Source organism: Mus musculus, chromosome 6, assembly GCF_000001635.26.
Source record: "Mus musculus strain C57BL/6J chromosome 6, GRCm38.p6 C57BL/6J".
Lineage (NCBI taxonomy): Eukaryota > Metazoa > Chordata > Mammalia > Rodentia > Muridae > Mus > Mus musculus.
Window position 1 is genome coordinate 13459580 of NC_000072.6, and position 8135 is coordinate 13467714.

General features: G+C 42.2%; 1 pseudogene; it reads right to left on the reverse strand.

Annotated features, from left to right (window-relative positions):
* Nucleotides 1836-2421, reverse strand: Gm2796 (predicted gene 2796; annotated as a pseudogene).

The window sequence follows — 8135 nt, forward strand, 5'->3', positions numbered from 1 at the left end:
GCCACGGACCCTTTCTGACCTCCACCGACTGGTTGTGGGCTCTGACCTGCACCTCCTTCCAATGCTCCAGAGTTAGAGAAAGGGGAGTGGACACAGATTGTCCCATTTCTAGAATAATAGTAGACACAACAAGAGCGAACACGAGACTAAGACAAAAAAGAAACCAAAAGCGGCGGCGACTTCGCGTCGACCACAAGCAACTCAGAGAATCAGATGGCCTTTCTAAGGCCGGCCGATTGAGACCCTCTGCACGAGGTGGGACTCGAACCCACGATCTCGTAACAAGGCACGAGGTGGGACTCGAACCCACAATCTCGCAACCCCAGATGGTCTCTTGGCCTTCAAAGGGGTCCACCAGGCGTCCCTGGTCCTCCCCTGTTCCTCCTGGGACGTCTCCCAGGGCGAACGGACGGTGGACACCTGGACACGTCTATCCTTATCCACCCCGCGTTCCCTCTCGGAGCGCGGTCTCACTGAGCGTCCGCAAAACCGAAACTGCGATCACACCAAACTTAGAAACAGAACACAGACACCAGACCAAGACAGATCAAAGAATCTTACCTTAAAGTGGGTCTAGGGTCTCTGGGTGGTCGCGCTGATCCCGGACCGAGCCCCCAAATGAAAGACCCCCAAAGGGAGACCCTCACTCAAGTCTCGGGACAGCCGCGGACCCAAGAAGACACTGAGACCGAACTCAAAATGTTGAAGGCAAGATTTAATAAAGCAGCAGCATGAAAGCACATAGACCAGAGCTCTGGGGTCGAAACTCATACACCTAGTGGTGTAGAGGACAATCGACGCCCAGCCAAATTTTTCACAGGCTTATATAGGAAAACTCAAGGGGGGAGAGCGGGGTAGGGAAAGTACAAGTTTACATAACTAAGGGGTTCTGCCAAGGGACAAGGGGTTCTGCCAAGGGATTCTATGTAACTAAGGGGTCATGTCCTATTATTTGGCAATGTACCCGGTTCATTCTGAGGTTGTTCCAGGAGGCCCTTATCTCAAAAATGTTCTTGGAACAGCCTTTAGTTGGGAGGGTTCAAACTCTAGGGTGAGGAGTTCAGGAATGCATTCTGGGGTGAAGAGTTCAGGAGTGTTCTGGGAACACTCTCTAGATGGGAGGGGTCGGGCTCTGGGGTGAGGAAGAGTTCAGTAATTTTTTATTCTTCAGTGGGAGAATACTAAGAAACACTAGTGTGGTTGTACATATTAACTCACAATGGTTGTGACAGCATGTGTAAGACCTACGCAAGCTCAAGCCAGACAAAAATCACAATATGGAGAGGACAGATGGATAGGAAGTCCCCCTCCCTGCTGAGGAGTAATTGTCGATTGATGGCTTCTGAAAGATGGAGAGTCTGTTTTGTTTAATAGTTTGACCTTTGGTAGGTCAACCATGCTCCAATAGATGTCTACAGTACATAGGCCGCATAAAAACTGGATTTAATTTTTGTTTTTGCTTTGTTTAGTTTTGCTAAGGGGGGGATGGGTTGGAAGAGGGAATGAATGTAGAGGTAAGTGGTTAGGAAAGGAGGTATGGAATGGATCTGGGAGAAAGGCGATGGGTAGACATGACTAAAATATATTGCTTGAATCACTATTAAAAACTAATAAAAAGAAAACAAAAGAAATAGGGGTCAGGTGATCTCCAGAGCACCCCCAGCCTTTTTCTAATCTCAGCAGTTACAAATTACAAAATTTCCAACTCAGTTTCACTTTTTAATAGCATGTATACATATATTTATGTTCAAATCAGTGATGATAATTATTTGTGGATATAAATTTTCAAGTAGGCTAACGTTAATGAAAATTTTAAAAATGTATTTGTTTTGTTTTGTTTTTCTTTAAAGTTTACTCAATACAACATAATCTCCAACTTCACTGAGGTGGCTGACCACGTCCAGGACCGAAGCTGCTTCTAAACTGGAACTCATTTGCTGAGCCAGCCCCAGCCTCAGCTTTCTTGTCAGCTACAGGGGGCACAACACTCCTTCTGTAGGTGTCTCTGTCTGCCTCCCCTCTTGTGAATCTTAAAGCCCAGTCACCCTCTGGACCTTTGGCCGAAGCCTGCCAGGGTTCAGCCCAGACTGCAGGGTCACAGTCATGATCTCCGTAGTCTCTGGAAGTAAGTGCAGGTAATCTCAGGGATACTGGATGCCTTCATTCGTAAGGTACCAAGAGAAATGTCTCCAAGCAAACTTCCTTCATGTTGCCTCGACACTTGAGAGACTACATGGCCTTCACATGACATGAAGGTTGGACATATTATTGTCTGCCAACTCGGGGTGTTTGGGCATGTGGACATCTTTTCGGTAACCATAACACCTTCCTTACAATGGAGTTCATAGATGGTAGTCTGATTCCTCTTAGGTATCAACATCATGGTGGCTGCAGGGTCCAAGGAGAAGGCTGGAAAGGAAGGGGCATTCGCTGAAAACATGTACTTTTCTAGTAGTATGAATGTCACGTGAGTATGAATGTCAGCAGTAGTGCTTAAGCTGGAAGATCTTAATTTATTTATTTTTATCTTTAAACAGGTTTGGTTCGCAAGACAAATTATAAATTCATTTCCTAGTCAAATTTAGTCCCTTCATAGTTTTTTATGTGGGTTCTGGAGATTTTGCTTTACATCCTCTCCGTTATGTCTGGATGAGAAGCGAGAATCTGTACGGACATCAGTGGACAAACGCCATCATTCACATAGCCTCAGATAAATAGCATCTCACGGTCAAATGTTTACTTTCTGTTTTCTCTACTGTGGGTCCTGAGTTTACTGACCTCTGCTACTTGTGACTTCAACTTTGGGGAGAAAATTGTGGGAAGATGTTTACATGTGAGGAAGTGTATCCCTTAGCAATGTTGGGTTGGAACTAACAAAACAATAAGAAATTGTTTACAAAAAAATAATTGGCTCACTAGAGCTCAGTAAGATTTTTAGATTCTCAGGAAACCCACAGGCCACTCTGGCCAGGTGAATATGTAGTCTAACTGAAAATCTTCACCTCTCCCTCTGCTCCAACAGATCCAGTAACAGACACACAGATCTATTAGAATAACAGCTGACTTTTCAATAGAGACTATTGAGAACAGATGTTCTACAGTCTCTTAAGAGACCAGAGATGCCTGCCCAGACTATGCCCAGCAGAACTTACAATCACTGTAGCTGGAAAAATAACAACATTCCATAATAAAATAAAACTTTTTTTCTTTATCTTATTTTATTTATTTACTTTCCAAATATTATCTCGTTTCCCAGTTTCCCTTCTACAAACCCCATATCCCATGTCCCTCCCCCTGCTTCTATTAGAGTATTCCCCCACCCATCTACCCACTTTTGCCTCACTACCCTAACATTCCTTTACACTGGGATATCAACCCTTCAACAGAACCAAGGGCCTCTCCTCTCAATGATGACCAACAAAGCCATCCTGTGCTACATATGTGGCTAGAACCCTGGGTCCAATGTGTACCCGTTGGTTGGTGGTTTAATCCCTGAGAGCTCTGGGGGATCTGGTTGGTTGATATTGTTGGTCTTCCTATGGGGTTGCAAACCCTTCAGCTCCTTTGCTCCTTTCTCTAACTCCTCTGTTGGGGTCCTATGCTCAAAAAAATGGTTGGCTGAAAGCATCCACCTCTGTATTTGTCAGGCTCTGGAAGGGCCTCTCAGGAGAGAGCTATATCAGGCTCCTGTCAGCAAGTATTCCTTGGCATCCACATAATGTCTGGGTTTGGTGACTGGATATGGGATGAATCCCCAGGTGGGACAGTTTCTGGATGGCCCTTCCTTCAGTCTTTGCTCCACCCTTTGTCTCATTTCCTTTTTAGATAGGAGCAATTCTGAGTTAAAATTTTGGAAATAAGTGGGTGGTCTTATTCCCTAAATGGGGGCTGTACCTAACCTCTGGAGAGAAGTACTAAAATTCTGTCAAAACTTTTTTCCCTTCAGGACAAGGCATTTATGACTCAAAACTGAAAAACGGATCCTCTCTAAAACAGGGTGTGGATGTGCATGATTGTGTTCATGGATTGGGGCATTAATTTAAATGCTAAGAACCCAAACATATTTGTGGAGATTTCACAAAAGCTAAATTAAAGATTGAGGAATTAGCAAGTTAAATGTGCACACAAACAGATACTCTTCTTTTTCTTTTTCTTTTTTTTTTTACATTCTTTGTTTTATTAGATATTTTCTTCATTTACATTTCAAATGCTATCCTGAAAGTCCCCTCTACCCTCCCTGTCCTGCTCCCCTACCCACCCACTCCCACTACTTGGTCCTGGCATTGCCCTGTACTGGGGCATATAGAGTTTGCTAGACCAAGGGGCCTCTCTTCCCAATGATGGCCAACTAGGCCATCTTCTGCTACATATGCAGCTAAAGACACAAGCTCTGGGGGTACTGGTTAGTTAAAATCATTGTTGTACCTATAGGGTTGCAGACCCCTTCATCTCCTTGAATACTTTCTCTAGCTCCTCCTTTGGGGACCTGTGTTCTATCCTATAGATGACTGTGAGAATCCACTTCTGTATTTGCCAGGCACTGGCATAGCCTCAGAAGAGACAGCTATATCAGGGTTCTTTCAGCAAATTATTGCTGGCATATGCAATAGTGTCTGTGTTTGGTGGCTGATTATGGGATAGACCCTCGGGTGGGGCACTCTTTGGGTGGTCTATCCTTTCTTCTTAGCTCCAAACTTACTCTGCAACTCCTTCAATGGGTATTTTATTCCGTATTCTAGGGAGGAATGAAGTATCCATGCATTGATCTTCCTTCTTGATTTTCTTGTGTTTTGGAAGTTGTATCTTGGGTATTCTAGGTTGCTGGGCTAATATCCACTTATCAGTGAGTGCATATCTAATGACTTCTTTTGTATTTGGGTTACCTCACTAAGGATGATATCCACCAGATACATCCATTTGCACAAGAATTTCATAAATCCATTGTTTTTAATAGCTGACTATTAGTCCATTGTGTAAATGTATCACATTTTCTGTATCCATCCTTCTGTTGAGGGACATTTGGGTTCTTTCCAGCTTCTGGCTATCATAAATAGGGCTGCTATGAACATAGTGGAGCATGTGTCTTTATGACCAGTAGGAACATCTTCTGGGTATATGCCTAGGAGCAGTACTGCCAGATCTAGCAGTAGTACTATGTCCAATTTTCTGAGGAACCACCAAACTAATTTCCAGAGTGGTTGTACCAGCTTTCAATCCCATCAGCAATGGAGGAGTGTTCCTCTTTCTCCACATCCTTTCCAGTATCTTCTTAAAGTTTACATTTGGGGAAGCAGTCACTGTCTGGCTGCTCCGGTCATTGCCACATTTGTATACCACCGGCTTCTATTCTCTTTCCACTGGCATCTCTATGTGCATTTTACAATTGCCATTATCCAAATCATTCTGTTGGAAATATTTTCAGACATGAAATTATATTCTAATTTCCAATGTCATTGATTTTATAAATAGTTTGAACAGAATATTACCATACGTGTAGATAAAACATAAATCATAACTATTTCAATAAATGCTTTTTTCTAAATATATCAACCATTTTGACCTTTATTTTTTAGTTTTGATACACACACACACATACATACATACATACATACATACATACATATTTCAGAACAGGGTTCAGTAGTCTGCCTACCATCTGAGGTAGCATAGCTGTATTTTAATTGGCCTATTGAACTAGAGAGTAGCTCCTTTGAGAAGGAAGAAATGCAATTCTAAATTTTTGATAGCCATCTCTGGGAAACAGCACCATTTATGTAGAGGAAAGCCTTTTATTTCCTTTTGGAAAAGGGAATAGCTCTCTTGTAAGAAATTTATATTTGTTTTATCTTATTGAGTTGGCAGTTTTTTGTCTAAGTTCTTAGCAAAAAGTAATGCACAAGCCATTGAACTAAAAGCAAAATATATCAAGGTGAATGAGCTTTGTAATTAATTGAATGAATCTTCTATAACTTGTTTCTTTAAAACACACACACACACATATACAATTTTACACTTCTCAGTGAACAACATTCTATGAACTGTCTAATAAACGCAGGAGATACATGATACAAGTCCTTGTTTCATGTGGGGAGCGGGTGTGGCGGCAGTCCCAAAGGCGCCAGGGACTGCAGCTAAGTCATATGACTTGCACCTGACTTCCTCATATAAGACACAAACATCTTGAGTGCTGCTCAGGTGTACCAGGATACAGGTGAATCCAATTTGGTGGAGATTTGCCCCTGCTGCCCTGATTAGCTGAAGCTGCGTGCCTGGTGAGGTGGCGTGGCCTGCAGTGCGTGGATGAGAGACAGTATAAAAGGAGTGAGAGGCCCAGGGTTCGGGGGAGATATATAAACAAGGGAGATATAAAAACAAGGGAGATATAAGCAGGGGAGATATAAACAAGGGAGATATATGGAGAAAGAAGAAACAGGACTGAATAAATGTGTGCAGAAGGATCCTGTAGCAGCGTCGTTCTTCCTGGCCTGTTGAGTGCGCGCAACAGTTTCACATACTTGACATCCAGTTTCCAGGCAAAATGGTTCTCATCTTCCTTAAAGAAAAGAAATGATTAAAACAGTAAGGCTTCCTAAACCAAGCCTCAGAGAATTTGTGTTTTGGTGACTTGGAAGATTTTAAAGACACCACAGAAGTGTAATGACTTGGGGTGGGCTAGTAGGTTCCCATGCTTTGGAATACAGTGAAAACCTTTTTAGATTAAACAGAAACCAATTTTAGAGGGTGTTGGAAACTAGGCAGAGAGGTCTGGGTTTGATGTATCAGAATACTTGGAAACTACTGGGAGATGTGAAGAGTGCTGACAAGTAAGGCTACAGGTGCACTAATGAGAACAAACTGGCGAGAGTCTGTGAAGGGCCTGATACAGAGACAGCTGAGATGTTGTTGGAGTTCAGGGGGACTTTTGGGTCAAGGAGGATGGACATGTGCCATCTGGTTCCTCCTTGACTCCACTTTTCTGTACAAATCAGAAATCTTGCTGGCAAGTGATTGACTTTCAACTCAATATAGAATTTTTAAGAAATAATAATAATGAAATAAATTTCTTGGTATAATTTACTAGATTGGTTCACATGACTGAAGGAAAAACTTAGCAAACTTAGGAAAACATGAACCCAGTCATCTGAAGATTTCACATTTATTTGTTTGCTGGAGAAGATAGTGTTGGAATGAGATGGATAGCAACTGTAAGAGACACTTAGACCAATTGCAGTAGGTTAAAAATATATTAGAAGGGTTATTAATGCTGTGGACAGACAGACAACAGCATGATAAAGACTTTAGGAAGAGTTCAAGCCTCAGAATTACAGAATATGGCAAGGTTCTGAAGAGAATAATCAGGCATACAGTAGAAGTATAAGTCTTTTGTATAGTTCTCAGAGAGTGATAGATATGGTTTCATGACAGAAGCCTGCATTCAGGCTTTCTGATTCCCATATGAGATGCCAAGGAAGTGTGGAGAAAGGGATGATTGGCCATCCCTACCCCTTTGATATATTCTTACTTCCCAGATGAGATGTGACAGTACCAGGAAGTCTACTATCAAGAAACACACAGATATTTCCCTTAGTTCTGCCCTTGTATCTATGAAAGGGGCAAAGCATCTGTGGGTTCTGTTGTTGGAGTAGCAGTCTAGTCTGGATTCTAAAATTATATCCTTTCAGCAACTGTGATCATCTCTTCCTGGAAGCCTCACCAAAGAGGATAGGATTCCTTTCTACAATTGAAGCTCTCAAGAACTGGGAGAAAAGAGTGATTTATAACCTCAGGCAAGTCCCATTCCTTGCAGAGGTTTGAACATGGTTTAAGTGCATCTGTCAAAAATTCCTATGTTGGAAGCTTGCTTTCTGATATGGTAATTTCAGGAAGTGGCAGAACCTTTTACAAAATGAAACTTAGATTAAGATAATCAGGTCACTGTATATACTTCCCTTGGAAGGAATTAAAACAGTTTTCTTGGAACCTTGGTTAGTTCTCAAGAGAAGAGATTATAAAGGATATTAAAATGTGTCCCTGGTTTCTCAGGCATTCCATCTCCAAGTCATATCGAACTACCTCCTGTCCTCCTTGCCCTAACCAAATTGATGCTGTTGGCATCCTCTTGAGCCTCCAGAAAT